At 35.3% G+C, this 20,266-nt stretch overlaps 1 protein-coding gene across 5 annotated transcripts in view; it reads right to left on the bottom strand.

Moving 5' to 3' along the window:
• The window catches only part of DLGAP1 (DLG associated protein 1), a 416,188-nt gene that overhangs the window by 392,479 nt on the left and 3,443 nt on the right, over positions 1-20,266 (bottom strand). The window lies entirely within an intron of this gene.

The following is a 20,266-nucleotide window of genomic DNA, read 5'->3' as shown; positions in this document are numbered from 1 at the left end:
ACAGAGCAAAGCATTTAAGGCCGTCACATTGATAACAGTGTTTGCTTCCCATTTTCCATCTCTGAATTTCTACAAGTTTTATCTTTGCTCATAACACTATAGGAATCTCTATCCACACTGAATCCTGTCTGAAGTATCCAGGTAGGTTTCTCTACAATCAATATAGTTTCTTTTATTGCCTCACCCAAAGGATTTTGATCTAACAGCATCTTTTGCCTATACTACTCTTTCTTTCAAGTCTATGGCATGACTAATTAATGATTTTCTCTTAAAGGAGCTGTCAGTATGTTTAATGAAGATACTGCACATTATTGCCATGGGAAAAAAAAGAAAAAAAAAAAGCCTAGCCTTGCAAAAGAGTATAGACGCATATCCAGTACAATTTATGCTATTAGCAGGTGTTAAGGTTCAGACAATTAAAAGTCGTTATTGACATGATGAGCTCTGCAATAATAATAAAAAAATAAATTAGAAGTGCACTCCAGCATCCTATAAAATGTTTTTTCACATTAAATTAGGAGGGCACGCTTGACCTCTCAACTTCATTTATCCATATTACTTGTTTCTCATTCTATGGTACCTTCAAACTAAACACGGATTCAAGACCTTCAAAAGGCTTTATACAGTACAACAGTGTATCCATAAATTATTAATATTTTTAAGGGCATCTGAATAAAATGCTAATTATTACTGACTATTATGATACATGTAAAACTAGTATATGGAAACTGGATGCAAAAACATCTTACATTTAGAACTAGCCATAGGGACAGAGTGGAGACTATATACCTTATAAATTATTGTATCATTCTTTCTCCCCCTACAAAAGAAATTATTGCTAAAGTAACACATTTTTAGGGCTAATAATTTATCTATTGCTCCTTGTCAAAAAACTTTCTAAGAAAATATTCACAAAATAAAGAGAATATAAAATCACAAATTGGCTAAACAAGTGAACAAAACAAAACAAAAAAAAGCCCTATCACAAAACTCCTTTCTTCTCAAAGAGAGTTGTTAACATTAAACATAAACTTCTTTAATATTTTGAAGTTATTCAGAAAAGAAAAGTAAGAAGAAGAGGGTAAGCAATAAACCTAAGCAGAAAATGGGGGTCAGGAAATAAAAGTTAGGACCTTCTATTACAGTAGGCTACGCTTTAGACATACTTCCTTTGGATTTTTTTGGAGGTAGACATCTCAAAACAAAACTTTCATTGGGGCAACAAAGGTAGTGTTTTTCTTACTTTACTTCCCTTACCTATATATTCAACAAACTAGTTACTTATTTCTTAAAAAAACTGGTAGATCTGCACAATTAAATCCTCCAGTGAAGTTACTGTGTTCAGTCACAAACTACTTAATATATCTGCAGTGTAAAACATAATATGAAATATCACACTTTAAATAAAACCCAACCCCTGAAACACTATTCTAGCTATTTCCCTCTTCAAAGTAAATATTCACTGTCATAACAAAAAAACAAAAAACAAACAAACAAAAAGATGTCCTATTAAAATGTTGCAAAGTAAGTACCTCTACAACCGTATCCACCAGGTATTGATATGTTAAAAATTGTTAACCCAATTGCTTAATTTTAACAGATATCATTTTTCATTTATAACAATAACTAGGAAAATTACCAGGAAAATAAAATGCTAAAGTAATCATGACTTGGGGAATTGACATGACAATGCACTTATATTTTTTTTAGACTCCTCAGAAGTCAACAACATTGAGATCAGGAACAATATTAACTAATGAGATCAGACCTGCACATGACTTCATCTTATTTAGCTTCTCAGAGGACAATAATAGGTTTCCCTGAGCCCATGCTATATCCAGTCTGATCACATACACTCACTGAACTCAAAGTTCCTGGGTGATTCACTAAGATTTCAGGACTTCATTAATGAACTTCAAGTAAAATTTACCAGCTGTTCATAGGAGTCTTTCTGATAGTTCTAACATGGCTATAACATATCAAAATAGCTGTCCCGAAATTCAGAGTACTCAGGGAGTTAGATCTGTGATACAGTTTATGAAAATTTTTGTTTGTAATGCCCATTCAGAGCCAAACTTGTAGAAAATTAAGCTTTTGGCACATGTAGTGATGGTGGGGGAACTTTACATTCACTGTCTTGCCTCTATATTTTACTGAGCAACAGGGTTTACTTGTGCTTTAAGCAAATATTGAAGTTGATTATTCCTCAGTAAACATAAACTTCTCAGGTCAATACATTTTTACACGTCTCTTTTAATGTATGAAGTCATAAGTGGTTATTACCCAAAAGGGAGTGAAGATTTCTGATTCAGCAGCTCCTAAAAATCTTTGGGGAGTAGTTTATGTAGCATAAGACCATATTGAACCACATTATGCTAGCTACATGAGAGAGGAAGCCAAAATTTGCTAACCTTGTAATAGTCTTTACCAGAGCACTGCAGGATATTGCTGTACAGAGAATTTATCAAAAAAAGGTGTCTTATCAGGAGACATCCCTAGTATTCATTAAGCAACATGACTGTAATGGTATGAAACAGAAGAATCTTAGGTGAACTTAGCTAATTTTTTGGGAACCCTAGTCAAACAAATTCTGTGGGATTTTGTGTAACAGAAGACTGGATCTTATTCAAGTCATATGGGGAAGTAAATTTGATTTTACACCTCAAAGTCTTAGCACACATGCACATCACTGATGACCTAGATTTATACTAATTAAAGAGCTACACAACTTTCACTGTATGTCTTACCTGTAGGACACCTGAAAGAGGTAAACAATAATCAGATGATTGGCTTGCTGTCCTCTATGGAGAGCCCATAACCACCCTGAAGTGTCATTTAGATACGTGAGAACATCTGCACAGTGCATTCTGTTGAAGCCAGCAAAATTTTTAGAAAGACAAAATATATTCTAAACACTAGCTGAAATAATCCAAGAAGGTAAGGTTCAGGGAATGCAGTTTGACAATAAGAACAGCTCATCATGCATTTTGATTCTTAAGTGGATGACTAGGTAAAACACAACTCGGTCTTTTGTCTGACTATCTAAATGCATACCTATCACCTAATTTTTTGGATTTGGTGGATTTTGCTACCTTATATCTTCACAGGGTAGTGATAATAAAGGGTAAGAGGAATAATGGTTTTCTACAAGAAGGCATCAATATCAATCATTCTTCAGAGGTGGCACCGCAACAACATGAACATCAACTAAAAATAGAAAACATTTACAGAATTGCAAAATATCAAAGAAAGTAGAATTTGGCCTCCCTTCTTGCCCCCTCTCATGAAAAAAAGGTGAGCTTCTTAACTAGGTTACCCCTGAGCACCACCACAGAAACATACGGAGTTGCACAGAAACTCAATTTAGTTTTATAATCAAACATTATCCCAAAATATCCAAACATAGATCTGCAGAGATTGAGACAGCATTTGTCTATCTCTATGAGGGTTTTGTAACTTTTATTTATATATACATATGCAAATCTGCAACATAAAGTGAGGTTAAAAAATTTCCATACTTGGTTTTGTTCATGACAAAATCAGATCATTTAATAAGGAGTGAATTAGAGGGTCACTAAAATCAGATAAAAGGCATGGAATTATTTATTGCATTTGCATTATGAGTCACACACTGTTGTCCTTGTTTTAAAATCATTACCTATTTGTATAACTGTATGCAGTCTGAGCCCAACTCTCCTTTCCCAAATGAGCAGTGTATCTGAAACTAGCTCCCATTTTGACATTTCCACTAATTCACAAGATAAACTGAGCTCCTCTTGCTAGCTCTGAAGAGAAGACCTTTCAAGACTATGCCTCAGGAGTGTAAGAAATATAAATCTTCATACTCAGAGTGAGAAAAAGGAGACAACTAATGAAATTCTGGCTAACAAATGCAATGCTCTGAATGCAGCATCCTCTGGCCATAGTGACCCACAATAAAAGAGACAATGTTCTGCTGTGTTTTAACCTGGGTCACAGCTCACAACTCAACTCCATGTTGCCAAGTCTAAAAAGTCACCAGATGCAAACCACATCAACACCACAAGAATGATTTCCAACAGTCAAATTCTTTATATAAGAACATTACTGTCATATGTTTGACAACATTTATTTGCAGAAAAAAAAAAACCCACATATTTTCTTGGTGTGATTCTGCATGCAGTAGGTATAAACCCTGAGTCATTATCCTTCTTGATGCAATCCTGTAAAAAGGTCTATAGGAACAAATGCAAGATATAACCACTTCAAATGGCAGTTGGAATCCACTGAATTTCACCAAATTGCTTAAGTTTCCATATACCAGTTTTTCCTCAAGCCTTATCATTAAAAAGTTACTGTAATAAACCATTTTCCTACACTAGTTCCAAATGCAATTTCAATTTTTTCCATCTTAACATTTGTCTAAAAAGTATCTGAAAATAGGTCATAATTTCCATACAGTTGCTTAACATGCAGGAATTTTCACCCAATATGTTTGCAAAAGTCTTTTGTAGCTATGTGAGAGACACAGGAGTATTAAATATTCAAAGTTTATTTTGATATAAAACTAATAGAATTAACTTATTTATGGTCCTTAACAAGATGTGATTATGAAAGAACAATAGTTTCAATGCCGCAAAGGAATCACCAAAATGATCACAAAGGTATTTAATTTAGGTCTGTTTGAAACCCATGTTAGGAACTGCCAAATTACATTAAATTTATATTTATTGCTGAAGCTTAAAATCCATTTATTCTCATTAAGAGTGCAGTTTAATCCTCTATAAAATCAGTTGATAGCCAAATAATACTGTTAAAATATGAAATTATTATTGTAATGTTTTTAATATCACGGAAAACAAATAACGCTGATTTCCCCCTGTTGCAATGTACCACACCCACAGTTAATATAACTAGACAAATTAAGAGGTAACCTCCAAGTTCTATAGAAAACAAGAAGCTGTGGTAAGACACTCAAATTACACATCAAAAAGCTGTAATTAGCTGGACGGAAACTGGTTCTTCTTTGGAACAACTATTTCAGTTGTGATACATATAATGGGTTGTCTGCTCCAGGAGAAAGAGACCCATATCCTCTCCTGCACCACAGAACACACAAAATCCAAGAAAAGCCTAAACAAAAAGACATAATATAAATCTTTTCTCTGAGGGACAGCAACACCTCCTGAATTGTCAGCTGAGCAGGAGCATTCTTCCTAAAGCTATTGCTTCTAAGATGCAGCACTAAAGCAGAATAAAAAGACAAGCATTTAAAATATCCATAAGCACAAACCGTTTCCCACACATAACACACAATGCTCCAGAGCTATATCCAACTGAGAACATGGGAAATATTATCTTACAGATAACACTAGTATTATCTCAAGACACTGAAATACATGGACTGTTTGGTCACCATTACTAGACTATTTAATTGTGAATATGATTTGAGAAATATGGTGATACTGAAAATTAATAACATTTTTATAGTGCAGATGGGAAAGAAAAGTGGTTTTATTATTAGCAACAGAATAAACTGTACTCTCTACCAAGAGGTCTCTAAAACGTGAGCAACATACATACTTTTTGTACAAAGATTTCCAATGGAAAATAAAAGGTAAAATAATTTAAAAAAATTTACATTCTGTTTAGGTGAAAACAATCTCATTACTCACCCTATATAAAGAAGCTGATGCTACATTACATTTGATTTCATTGCACTAAGGAGCATAGATTAGATCAAATAAAGTTAACAAATGCTTCTGTTCAACTACTAATAATGATTAAAGGAGAAAAAATTCTTTAAAATCATTTCAAGCAGACTGCAAGTACATATTTATTAGGACAGAAATACTGAAAACTAACTTAATATTACAAAAAACATTTTAAACTGGAAAAAAGAGCGAAGATCAAGAGATGAAGCTACCACTACAACCTTAAAATAGCACTGTTTAAAGCACACTACAGTTTTAGTAGAATTAAAACAAAAAGATTATCATTTGGCATCAGAAAACTAAAAAATTAAGGCTGCAATATCAGCTGATGATGAATGTGTTCATCATATTCAAGGTCAGCATACATCACAGCACCCAGCAAGTAGTTTAGTTATTTTCTTACCCTTTTGGGCACTATTGCAGTCTTCCCAATACAATTCCACCAAGAAATGGCAGTATTTAGTAACATTTATCCTCTCTTTTAAAGAAAGAATCCATTAATTGAACCTTCTCTTGAATTACAAATGCTTCCTGTCATGAGACCAGTTTACTCCTAATGGTGTGAAAATACCCCATGCAGTTTTCTGCTGGTATATCATGGACTGTACATTGCACATAACATGTCTAAAGCAAGATCCCCTCTGTTGTCGGGAATACTTAGTGAGATATACAAATGAGCATATCAGAGGATTTCTCAGGTCACCTTCAGCTTCCTTAAGAGCACTTTTCAGAACAGCTACCTCATCTTTTCCCAAAACAATCCTAATTAATTGCTTTTGTGTTAGGATATCAATTTTTTGGCTCACTGCCATAAGAAGTTTTTGTACCAGAAGTCCTGGTAACTCCTGTTAAGAGCAACCAAAAATTGCTCTTCCTGGCCAAGCTTCTCCAGCTGCCATCTCCCTCAAAGCATTTTTCTGTGCTACCTCTGGATTTTAGTTTTCTCTGAGTAGTTAGCACCATCCACTGCTAACTTATGGACTCTGCAGACTGTCCTTGAAAGCAGCTCCACACGGGTGGCAGAGAGATTTGCACAGTCCTGAGCCAATCATGATATCCTACCAAGTGCTTCGTGGTAAAACATTCTCTTTTATGAACTGAAAACACACCTTAAATGGCAATTGGCTGCATCTCTTCAGTGTCTTGAAATGCTAAACAAAGAAAGAGATAGGTACTGACCCACAAAGCAGATGTGTAACATCATTTAGCAGGCTCACAGACAATCTGATCTTAGTTCTGATTGAATATTTTAATTAATTTTGTTCAAATAAAAAAATCATGAAATAATCTGTTTCACAAATGAACTGAAAATGCCTGAGTTGTTCAGAGTTCTTAAACTTTTTAAGAAAAGCAGCTATGTCTGAGCAGAAGCGTTTTAAAAAAAAAAAAAGCTTTGTTGAAGTTAAATTCTTAAAAATATCTCACTGGAAATCTACCACTCCCACTCTTAAAAATAGGGCAACAGGGTTATTCTGGCTTGAAAGTGATAAAAACCTCAAAAAGGTGGCCTTAGAAAATTGCTGTTTCATCTCACCCAACAGGAGCACATTAGAAGAACACTGTAAGAAAATTCCTCTTTGTCCCCCAGTCCCACAGAATATGCTCCCCCTGCACCAGTCACTGAACACACCTCAATCTGCAGGTGAGCAAGTGACTTTGTCATTGCTTATTGCTGTTCAACAGGGCACAACTGCATGAATGCCTTAAATGAGAGAAAAACATATTTCTTCTAGTACCTCCTATCCTCCATCCATACTTTATAGAAAGCGTGGCAGAGGCAGCACTCACCATAACACAGGAAAAGGGCAGTAAGAAGCATGGTGCACACAGATGAAACATGAGTCAAGATGAGCAGAGAAAGTAGTCAGACTAGGGAAGACAGATGAGACAGGGGTAGTGAGATATGCAGTCACTGAAGTGTATTTCATTCCAGAACCTGGAGTGGAGCCCAGAAAACCAAAGTCTTAAACCCTCCTCTGCTGTCAGCTAGTATTTACAAAAGCTAATTGCAAAGCTCTTCTCTCAGATTTGCAGCTGGACACAGAAAGGGTAACAGTCCTCTACAGTAACTCATTCCTTCACTATTCCAACAGCCAGACTGTTTTGCACTATAGTTCTTAACTTCTTGGGAACCCTATATGATACTATTAAACAGAAAAGGAATTCGGTTTTGTTTAAAAAATACGTTATTTAATACCATAAAAATGTTCCAAGATTAAAAGCTTCAGAAACATTGATTTAATCCAGTGCGGGATGAATGAAACATTCAAATACTATAACTCTTCCTATATTTACTTTAGCATGCACACACACAACTAGTGTAAATCTGTTCATTTGCAACCCTGGATAATTAACACAAGGCCCGCAAAAACATATATGCCAGCATCAATAAGGTTTCTTTTCTTCAATTGTGAAAGAAACTTCATTCTTGCTCTGTGACACATGGTTTCAGCCAAATGTAAAAGTTGCAGTACAAAGAAAACGGTCCCCTGAGCTGGTGTGAATGGAAAACAACGCAAGGAGTAAAAAGGAGAGTTCAGTCAGATGTGCATCCAGGCAGTCTCCGCCTGCTGCTCCAGCATTCTGCTACATGATCCACAGCTTTTCACCCAATCCTTGCAACTTTTTCCCCCATTCCCTCATAATATGCCTCACATACTGGGATGCTCACATTCAGCCGTGAGTTCCAGAACTGCTTTAGAAGGTGAAGACCGTGAAGTTCGCCAGAAATCATAATAAGCCCCCACCTCACAGAACTAAGTTGAATTCAACAATCACCCTCAGAGAGATAGATAATATTAACTCAGGGATTCTGAGTATTAATTGCATGCATTTCTACAACACCTACTATTGCAAGGGAATGTTTTTAACCTCCAGATGTCAAAAAATGCACATTTTCCACCACAGTTCTATGAAGATGTTGTTATTTTCTGATTTGTATTAATTCACTGTTAGTAAATCAGAATTTTCCCCATCCACTGCAATTCTTGAATAGTAAAGTTTCTGTCTTCAAGCTCAGTCTAGTGAATGTCAAAGCATAGAAATCTGTTGAAGTGTTAAACAAAGCAAGAGATAAGCATTGACCCACAAAACAGATGTGTAGCATCATTTAACAGGCTTACAGATAAAATGTATTTCTGAAATATTTCAGTGAGCATCTGCATAAAGCTGACTGTTGATGTGAACCAAACCTGACAAAGGCACAGCAACATAAAAATGCATCTGTGATCTTACTCTGTACATAGTTAAAGTGACAGCCCATCAGTGTATAATTATCATATATTACTAATGGAATATTAATCAAACATTCATTACTCTAATTAGAAAAACTTGTTTTGAAAAGCAGTCTGACTTTTCACCTCTGGAACTGTAATTGACACACAAATGAATTTGACAGTCTTGACAACTATGAATCCTTAGTGGGAGAAATATTGTCTTTATCTTCCAACATCTAGCTTAACTGCCAGTTTCTGTCCTCCGTATGTAAAATTCAAGTCAGCTTAGATGATCTCATGCCCTGTTCAACCTCTATTAAGTACTACACATATATCTAACATGAGGCAGAAATAAAACATAGGCTACATGTAGGTTTACTGAGAGGGGATTAAGTTTTTCTTTGAAAGAAACCTGGAATATCTGTCTACAATGTACAAAGCCAAACCTGAACTGAGATTTCAGTTATCCTGTACATTTTGAACTGTATAACTTTTTTTTGAGGCTTCAAAAGTGTCTTTTTTGTACACATATACAATGTCAAGAAACCCAAATATTAACCGCATACAAAGGAGACCAAGTAGCAGTATAAAGCCTTTCAAATGAGTCATGTGGAAAAGTAAAGGATTTAGGAGATAATATTCTGAATTGCCAATATCCCAGAAGGTTTCATTTAAAAAAAAAAAAAAAGAAAAGAAAAAAAGATGTGATCTTTGTGCTCACATATTGACACAATCCAATGCCTGCTTAAGGCAATGATAGACATTACATTCACAGTGGGAGCCACGGATTTCAGTGAGTATCAGATCAAGCTTCTATGGATTATCCTAGCTATGCTCAATCATGAGATGCTTTTAGCAGCAGAAATTATATGTGTATATGTTAGAGGCTCCATCAGGCTATGCTGGCTTAAGGCCATATTCTTTTTGTACACCTTGCTGAAGATGTTGAAGTCTGGACCCATTTAAGTCTCCTACATATTTCAAATGGTGTTCTGATTTTACCCAATCTAAAAATCATAGATAGAATATCTCAAATTGGAAGGGACCAATAAAGATCATAGAGACCAACTCCCTGAAGGACTACTTGAAACTAAACAACATGACTAAGAGCTTTGTCCAGAAGCTCCTTGAACTCTGACATGCACAAAAGATACCACTCCATCAGGAGAAAACTTATAAGACTGTTTGACCTTACAGAATAGTTGGAAAGGTTAATATAAATTGAAGTTCAGAATGTTGACAAAACACAATGGAGAATTAATTTGAATTTAGAACTACAAGCATATTTTAATCTGTCCTGACTTCATCTACTAGGTAATTATTTAGGGAATATGCAGCATGTTAAAATTTGTTTGGCAGTGTAATTTTTTTTAATATTACTGTTCCAAATTACTGTGTTATTTTCACTTATGTTAACAGATACGGTCTGAAAGCAGGAAAAGTCTATTTATCACATCTGAAACAAGCAATTCATTTGGAACTTATAAATAAAAGTCTAATTATTTGAAAATCTAAAAGTATCACTTTAAATTGTTTAATCTTTGTCCTTGGTTATGCATCTTCATTATGATATAAAATTAATTCAAATTACGTGTTCACTTGCAACTAAGCTGGCAAACTCCAAAATTATCTGTACTACTTCAGTTTGATGTGATGTTCTGTTGTCCAAAATAATAATTTTCATATGAGCTCATTTATTCTTGCCAAACTCTGACCTTTCAAATTCCTTACCTGACAATATCCTACCAAATAAATAGTGACCATGCTTTTACTACAACAAGGATGGTAATACTGTGTTAGTCACTGTGGAGGGAACAGTGAACACATCTCTTGTATTATTGTGCCCTGAACTGCACAAATGATTTGCCAGTTGCGATATTCCCTCCTTAGAACATTTCTTACACACATTCTGCCCTTGCTTTACCCACAGACTATTCCGAGGCTTAATGTCCTATGTGCTAACCCTTAGGGTCCAAAAATTCAAATTCATTCCTTAACTGGCTATGGAAACTATTGCAACTGATGACCTAGAATTTTTTATTGGTTTGTTTTGGTTGTTTTGTTTTGTGTTTTTTTGGTTTTTTGGTTTTTTTGGGTTTCCACACATCCTCCCCCCCCACACACACACACCCCGCTCTGGTTTTCATATATTCCACTATCCAGATGATTGACTTTGACCCTCTCTTCTTCTTCAAAAAAAACCCAGTCCAGCGTGAGGCAAAATTTAAAAATCTCCAAATATTAAATGCCAAACCCAGAAATTATATAATAAAAACAGGTTTTCATTTGGCTTTATGTACTTACAATTCCACCTACTTGAATCTACCATTAAGTCAAATCCATTCCTGCTTTCATCCCACTTGCCTCCCTGTAAACACACAAGTCACAAACCTAGTTTTCTGTGTTTTGCATCTACTGAAATAAACTCTACTGCACCTGCTATCCAGTTGGTGCATAGAAGGGAGCAAGATCTGGTCTATTTTGATGAAATATAGTTTTGAGTATTTGGGTTTTTTAAAAAAGTATTTTCTTAGGTATATCTTTGGTTTAATTTTGTCTTTGTTTATCAGGCACAAACAGGATTTTAGATAAAGCATTACTAATTTCATCCTACTTTCAAAAAGTATTTGACCTAGCAATAAATACAACAAAATTAATCCTACTTCTTAAAATATGTCCATGCAAGCTAAGAAAATGCTTTACAAACCCTTTAATACTACATTTTCCACAGTTCATTTTCCAGCATACACACAAACTTAGCTCTACAGAGACTCCACTGAATTAATTTACTTACTTTAGCTGGTATATTGTAATGATAATAACAGAATCTATTAAGAAAGGACTACATGATTAGGCTCCATTAAATTGTGGGCAACAATCCATGACTAATCTGCAAATTCAAAGGAGGAAGCAAAATTATTTTTTTTCATTATTTATCAATTTTAAGTAGATAAGATGTGGAGCACACATACTCATCAATGTATTTAAGCATTTTCTTTCTAATACTGTGGCTTAACATTTTCTACCACAAAACACACACCAGGCAGCTTACCTTAGAAAAAAATCATATTACAGGTGAACAAACTGGAAAGTACTGAGCATTTGGGTTACACAAAAGTTCCAGTATTGGATGTTAGGAGGGCCTAGTTTAGCTCCAGGGTAACTTGCCATTGAAACTCAATTAGATCAAAAACTGTTCTCTTGATTGCTGAATCAAATGTTTCCTGATGATTGTTTAAATACTGTGTGCTGAAAGGTTTACTTTTTTCCCCCAAAAAAACTCATATAAATAAAATGAATATTTCAAGCATCTCAGTATCACACAAAACATGCATTCAGCTTTGAGTAATAAATTATTATATGAATGTAAAGCAATTTGTTTGTATCCACTAAAATAGAATGATTCCTACTCATGATACCAAATAAATTACTGAGCTCTGCTATGGTGGAAAAAGCATTATCATATTAGATTTTACAATACAGCTCTATTACAGGCATCTTGCATTTATTTATTCAGCCATAAAACATGGTGTACTAAATAACATATTGGTTATTTATACTCTGTAGAAGGCACATATCTGCCTATATCTAACTGTTTAAAAATGCTGTTTCCTTTACCTAGAGTAAGGGGTGTTTACTATTGCCAAAAATACGAATGCAGCGTAACTGTGCCACTGGTGCCCAAAAATTCTGGCCAGTCACTGTGACTATGCAGAAAAACTGTCTAATAACACATCCACTGAAAGATTATTCTTGAGAACTGAACTTGTGACTAGTCAGGTCTGCCACATATGTGCAGTTAAGTGAGTAAAGTGCTGTAGATCTGACCTCGGGCTTGTGGAGTTTGCTACTGATTTAAGCTATCAGATCTATAAATTCATGTTTCAAGGCCACCTGATGGCAATAGCTAAAGTTGCCACTTCAGCCCTGAGGTGGGAGTGAGGAGTACACTTACTGCCTTAAACACCTTTCAAAAAGGAATTCACCTTTCCTCCTTGAAGTTCTCATTGCTGCCACCAGAAAGACAAGAAGAACTCTTTGAAGTGTCCCATGTGCCTAAACAGCTAATCTCAGCTTCTCTTTAACCTTCCATATAAGACCAAAGAGTAGGGAGAGATCAACATCAAGAACAAGGGAGTTTAAAGGGAACTCATTCTCTCACTTTTGTTCTCCCTGTGGTTGAAAAAAAACCAAAAAAATCCCCATCAAAAAATCAATCCTGACTTAAACCTAAATTGAAAGCATATGTAAGCCTGAAGAGGTACTCCACATTTATCAAGTATATCGTTAATGTGAACAGTAGCTGTCACGAGCTGGATAGGGAAGGAAAGATGAGTATGGAGGAGTTTATGGTTAGACTAAATGTTAAGGCAAATTCGACAGATAAATCTGAAATAATTGATGTTCTACAATAACACAAAGCTCTCATGTATACACAATACCAGAGTTCAACACGATGTTCACACTTTAATGCAAAAAAGTAAAATCTAAACCAAACCCAAATGCTCAAAACCAGGGCACTCCTTCATTTAGCAAGTGTTCAAACCAATGTCTAAATCAGCTGCAAGGACTCTGTATGCTAAGGATGCCAGAAAGGCTAAACTGGGTCTGTTAGATTCATCAATTAATTAATTAATTATACAACAAATTATCCCAGTTCTGTATAAAAACAAAGAAGAATCACAGTTGAATGAAGAAATAAATCCATATCCAATTTATTCATCAGTATCCCTTAACTTCCAACAAAATAAAATACTGGGGTTTTCTGCAACAACCTCAGGTTGAAACATTCTTTCTTGCCTAAGGGATATGTATCACATAGAGATCACTGGTAGTATTTGTTTTAAATTATGCACTGGATTAAACATGAGGATAAATTTTAGTATCACACCATTACAGAATAATAATATTGAAGCTTTAAAAAAAAATCAGATTTATATTTGTGGGCTTTCCTTCATATTAGTTTCTCTGTTCTTAGAGAGATTGAAAGTCCTTGGGAAAAGATGAATTACTTTGGTCTTATAGCATCTCAAGAAGCAAACTAAAGATAAATTTGAAGGACGAAAAGCAAATTAGAGTTTCTACAGATTTTCTAGAAAAATTGAATATTGGACACAGAACAAATCCCCAGTTTTCTTCTCGTTGTATGCCACATTTCTTTTATTTCCAAAAGAAACTGAAATGGACACTGAGGTGAACCTTCATCTTTCTCTTACCATGCTTTGCTGTGCACTGTCATGGAGGCATCAGAAACATAGAATGAATAAACATGATGTAATTCATTACTCCTAGATCCTGTGGAAATGCTGTGATCCTTGTGTAATTACTTAGCAAATAATTTGTCTTCAGAAGGACTCTACAAGTGTAACACACAAAAGTGTTGTACTGCATTTCAGCATTTCTTCTGATGAAGAAAGCCCCTCTAAGATGGTCCTGACCAACTGGTGCTCAATATTAAACATCTCATACTGGGCAGGCAACCTGCTCCTGCAGTTCATATTCAAAATGCCAGTCAACATAAAGAGCAAAGAATCAGGTCAAGAACTTTATCTCATATTTTGCCTTGATCCTGTCAAAAACATCCTCTGGAAAGTAATTTAACTTTTTTACAGCCTGTTGCACTGATTTTAGAAATACCTTACATACTACTGGCTTTGTAAATGACCTAAGTACTCGAATACTGCAGAATGTCCTTTTGTTCAGTTTTTCTCTGTATTTAAGATCTCATTGCTAACTGTACAAGGCTTTTTTTTCACATGAATTTCTAAAAGTGGGAATAGCATTTCCTTATTTTTTCTAAATCTACCTCTGAGAATTATTAAAGTCTAGTAAACCCAGAAATGTGTTAATTACTATTCCTTTTTTTCTTATCCATCTGCCTTTATAAAAATATCCTTTTTTTTTTCCTGAAAATACATATTATTTGAAGAAAAACAGTATGAAGGACTTAATCATATATATAGAATAGTAAATGTAATTTTTTTTATTGAGCTCATTAGAATATTTGTGATGTGCCAGTAGTCTTGCAGGCTTAATGCTATTGGTTTTGCTCCTAGACTGAGAAATTATTAGGCTGACACAGCAAACGAATGAACATTTTCATGAAGAAATACCTTTGTTAATATATAATTCTGCTATACAACTTTCCCTGTAAAACACACCATATGTATTACCAATAGAAACATTTATATCATGCTATGGAGATGTAGAACACCATACAAGTAATTCTGGAAGTCAGACCACACACCATCACAGTATAAGAAACACTACATAGACTGGGGGGGGGGGGGGGGGGGGGGGGGCGAGATTAAAAATTGTAATTTTTACATACAAAAGAAAAAAAAAGAAAATAAAATCAACTCACACTTCAACCCAAGGCAAAATAAATGGTCTTGGGCTGCCCTGTCACTGCAATTCTGTAAATGGCTTTAGATGGATACTAAAATGAGTTCCACAAAGAATAACATATTTAAAGTAGCTTTCATGGACAAAAAACCTGCCAAAACCCAAACCAAAAACCCAAATTTTAACCCAAAAGAAAAAGTGAAAGATGCAACCATAGTTCTTACATGAATAAGGTTTCGGTATTGCAGGAATCAAAAACTTTTGTTTTTTCTGAACTAAGAGGACAGTCAGCTGGTTTGAATACCATTCAGTAGTCTCTCCCAAGTGCAGTATCAGAGGCTTGGATTTTTGTTTGTTCTGTGGTTTGATTTTTGTTTGTTTGCTTTTGTTTGTTTTTGTTTTAGGAAAAGAAACCTGCATTGATCCTTTTTCCAAGAAAAAGTGAGATCCACATGTGTAAGAAAAAGGCTCTCCAGTTTATAATTCCACTTGAGTTCATTTTATTGTGTAGGTATCCATATCACTATTTTTAAGAAATGTATCATTTTCACTAGAAGTTAGAATGCTTCCTAGATAGACATTTCATCTCTTCTTCTGGAGTATTAAATTTCATACAGTAGTATACATACTGTACTTTTCAAAGTACCACTAATCAAGTAATCACTTAACCCTATTTCGCTACTGTCATTAAAGGACACACACCATCTGGAAAATAACTTTAATAATCTTCTCAAATATTACTTTTTATGATTGTAAAGTTCTTCCATGAATGAATGGAATTACAGAATCACTCTTCATTTTTTAATCCAAATTGTTTTGACATGATGGTGCTTGCAATACTTCATTTGTACAGAATAACAAGAAATTCTTCCAATTCTACCTCTTTCATTCCTTGCTGTGGTGCTTTTTCCCTTTTTAATTCTACTTTGCCATCCCATTGCCCCTAAAAAGGTACATTAGGATATTCATCACTATTATTTACAAAACTGTATATGAATGTATATATATAAAAACTGTATATGGCAGTAAACACTTCTCTGCCAAGTAAAGTTCTGTTAGAAGGAATAGCTAGGTAGACCACAGAACAGTTTGGGTTGCAAGGGGCCTTAAAGATCATATAAGCCCAAAGCCCATCTTGGGCAGAGACACCTTCCACTGGATCAAGTTGCTCAGAGCTCGTCCAATGGTATGTTCTTAGAAAGCAGGATGTGATAGTGGAATTTAGTGATGTTTTAAAAGATAGTTACAAAAAAACCCAAAACAACTAAACCACAAACAAAACCCTATAACATCATGGAGGTAAATCAGATGCAACAAGAGTGGACACCTTTAAAGGACCAAATCGTGCCTGAGCATTATGCCCAGTGAATAGAAAGTCAGAAGACACAGACTAAAGAGAATAAGGAATCTTCTTTGATATCCTTTTGGAACCTTTGCACCAATGCAGTTCCAGCACCAGAAAACCAGGAGCTGCATTCTTCTATAAACCACGAAATGAAGCTCACCCTATGCAAAAGGTGTGGTGCAAGGACTCCAAAATTCTTTCAACTGCCAGATCGAAAGAAGATAGAGATTCTTGTATACTTTGGATATCTGTGAGACATCGTTTGTTTGTGGAGCACTCAATACTTCTGGGTGGAGAAAGGCAAATGAAGACTGCCTGTTGACCAGCTATGCATGAATAGATACTTTTGAGACCACTACCATAATCAGACCTGGATTTCATCTTCATTTCATCTTTAGTTTTTTTCTTCTTCTCTCTCCCCCCCTCCTTTTTTTTTCTCTGATGACAAAAGAGAAGAAACACACAGGACAGTAACGAGACAGTAATTCTCAGTGTTGACTTTCAATGTTGGATGCACACCGCTAAAACAGAAGTTACCACAACAATGTGAGACTGCTAATCATTGTCTCTTATTCTTATTGACCTCCAGTCAGACAGATCTACATCATCCTGTTCCGTCCACAGAGCTAAACAGACACATGGGAAGAAAGTGTGTACAAGCACAGAATTAGCAATTGAAGTCACACTCAGGAAGCTGGTTGAAACAAACACTCCCTTCATTTGAAAATTACCTCAGCTACCATCCAATCAGCATGTGCCTTGAAATTCCTTCAGAGAGGATTTACACTCTGAACATTAAATAGACTTTCAAGCACAATTTTTGGAAAATTTTTTTAATCTCCCTTTTTCCCAATAGAAAGAAAAACTCAAGAAAGCCTTGACTGGATCCAGCACAACCATCACATCAGGATGTTAAGATGCTGAAACCTGTAAGATGTTGCAGGTTACTCAAGCTGCTGCAACCTACATTCAAAATTAACCCCCAAAGCTTAAAAAAAGCACCTTCTAGGTATAAGACATCATCTGTAATTACTGAGACCTTTGGTTATGAGTTGATGGCACACACTTTTGTCACTAGAATCACAGGAACTAAGATTTCAAATCTGGATCTAGATATTTAGAAGTGTATATTTCCTTCACATAGTTAGAAGTTAATTTCTCAAATCCCTAGTTTCCTTAGCATGAGATGTCAGAAGATGAAGAACCTCTTAAGTTAATTAAAGGTGACAGCAAAATTTTCAAAAGGAGGGAAACAACTGGACTGTATAACATTCATTGAAATGCTACCAATGCAGGGACAGGGCATCAGGTAGAAAGAGATCAGAAGTTTCTCATATACAAATGCTAAAGGAAAAGCTTCACAGGCAACTATTCAAAAATGGTTCTCATCTAGCAGAAGACACTGTATAAAGTTAGAGATGTATAAAGTTAAGTTTACTTAGCAAGCCAGATTATGCAGTCCTAGCTGCTATCATTATGGCTTCTTGAGTAGATTTTCGAATTACACAGGCAATTCTTTAAGAAACACAGAGATACAGAAAAGTAGAAATATGCTGTGATTTCAAAGCACTGCAAAGTGTTTCTATAGACAATCTGCCAGCTAGCAAAGTTAAGAAGGCCAAAGTCAGCATCAGCATCTGTCTTCTAGTTAGAGAGCCACAAATGACATATTGCTCAGTGACAAATGATGACTGCTGTCTTATATTAAGATGGTTGCTCTAGCAGATGTTTTCAAATTATCCCAAGCTATGTCACAGGCAAAGGCAAAAGAACTGGAGATATGCCCAGAGAGACCTGGTGCACCAGTAGCCTAAGGGAACCATTTAAAAAGCCATTTGGTATCCTCTCATGAGATCATAGCTACAAAAATTGAATACAGAAAGGAAAAGAGGAACAGAAAATATGTTATACTCCTCAGTGAAAATTTTAAGTGTCTGACTACAGGATTATCTGGAATAAAATGAGTTCACTTCATCTCAGCTTTGACAGAGACACAGTCTAGGCAGAGAGTTCTTCAAAGAAGAGAAGGGGAAAAAAACCCAACCAACCAACCAATCAACCAAAAAAAAAAAAATCAAAAATTACCCCAGAAAAAGGTGTTCCACATTACTGCTCTGTGATGACGGAGTTAGGACAAAAGAAACTCTTTTTACCTTGAACTTCACCAAGCAGTAGCCCTGGTATCACATATCACATGCTGAAAAAAAAATAAAATTCAGCCTTGCTCCTCGATGATAAAAGGTAGACTACTTTGGCTGCTACAAAACATCTGGGACTCCAAAAAGACCAATAACAGAGAAAAAAGAGATGAACACACTTTCATCTGAAGGGGACTAATAAGTAAGGTTCTCACAGCTATTACACACAACTAGACACAAGACTTCAAGTCTTCAAATCAAAAACCAGATGGGGGAAAAAAGTTTTTTCTCAGAATCACACAGCTATAGAAATACTTAAATATGATGTAAGCAGAAGGGAGGATTACAGCAGGGAGAAACACAGAGGCTGGGATCATCCAGTGTAGCATTCTCGAGAGCACCTCTCTGGAAGCATGAGGCAACAGCAAAAGCACACCCCAGGAGACAAAATAACCACTAAGAGGAAGGTGCCAATGAATGCTGCTACAAGTTAAGGAATGGGTGGGCGTCTAATCTTGACCTACGGTGAGGGAAAAATCCTTACTCTCTCTCTCTCGTTACCATGGAGATCCCCTTTTCAGGTTTCTTTGGATGAGCTTTGTGCACGAATGCAAAATTTGGCGTAAGAGGAGAACAAGCAATAATTATGTGCCCCTGACAAAAATAGCTTTCTTAAATCTTGAGAGATAGTACAACAGAGGCAGTAAAAATTAAGTTTGGTTAGAGATGAAGGGCTGAATAAACTATCTCACATTAAAGTGCCTTGAGCTCCCATCTGCTTAAAATGGCAATGCCATTCTGAGGGCATTGCATCTGTCTATTTCAATTTGGTGAAATTTTGAGTTACAGGATGATGTGAGATCAAGGTGAAAATTAAAATGAAAAAATTCCATGGAGGTTACTTACTACTGTTCCTTGGTGTAGGATTATCTTTACTTATTACACTATTTTTATGAATTATTCATGCGGTTCTTTTTGTACTTCCAGGTGGCAAGATCATTAGCCAGAACTGCACTGAAATGCACCACCTTACAGAAAGAACAACATTGCAAAGCTTAACACAAACAGATTACATTGATATGCTTCTGAGTGTTAATCCCACAAGAGATAGACCAGAGTGAGCCTTGAATTAATATTTAACATGTGCAGTTCTCCTGAAGAACAAAAAAAAGAAAACTTTAATTCAGGAGAATATATATATATATATAATGAAACACTACTGCACCCTTTAAACTACTTGATAAGCTCTCTAAAAACCAGCATATTTTGCTCCCATATGTTTTAAATATTTCATATTAATTTAAATAGTTACCTAATTTAAGTACCTAATTTATTTACCTAATTTAAATAGTCATCTGAAATACGCAGTATCAGACAGAGAACTAAGCTATTACAGAAAAAAGCAAGAAACTGTGTTGTTACCATTAACTATTCCTAATTTTCCTGTAATCATCACTACCAGCAGCAATTTTATCTTCAAATATATATCCTATTTATCTTTGAATATGCAGTCTTTAAACTTTTGGATCC

Source organism: Empidonax traillii, unplaced genomic scaffold (assembly GCF_003031625.1).
Source record: "Empidonax traillii isolate 1590-97213 ecotype Southwest subspecies unplaced genomic scaffold, ASM303162v1 scaffold186:size1492175, whole genome shotgun sequence".
Classification (NCBI taxonomy): Eukaryota; Metazoa; Chordata; class Aves; order Passeriformes; family Tyrannidae; genus Empidonax; species Empidonax traillii.
This window is presented reverse-complemented; position numbering and strand designations above follow the sequence as displayed.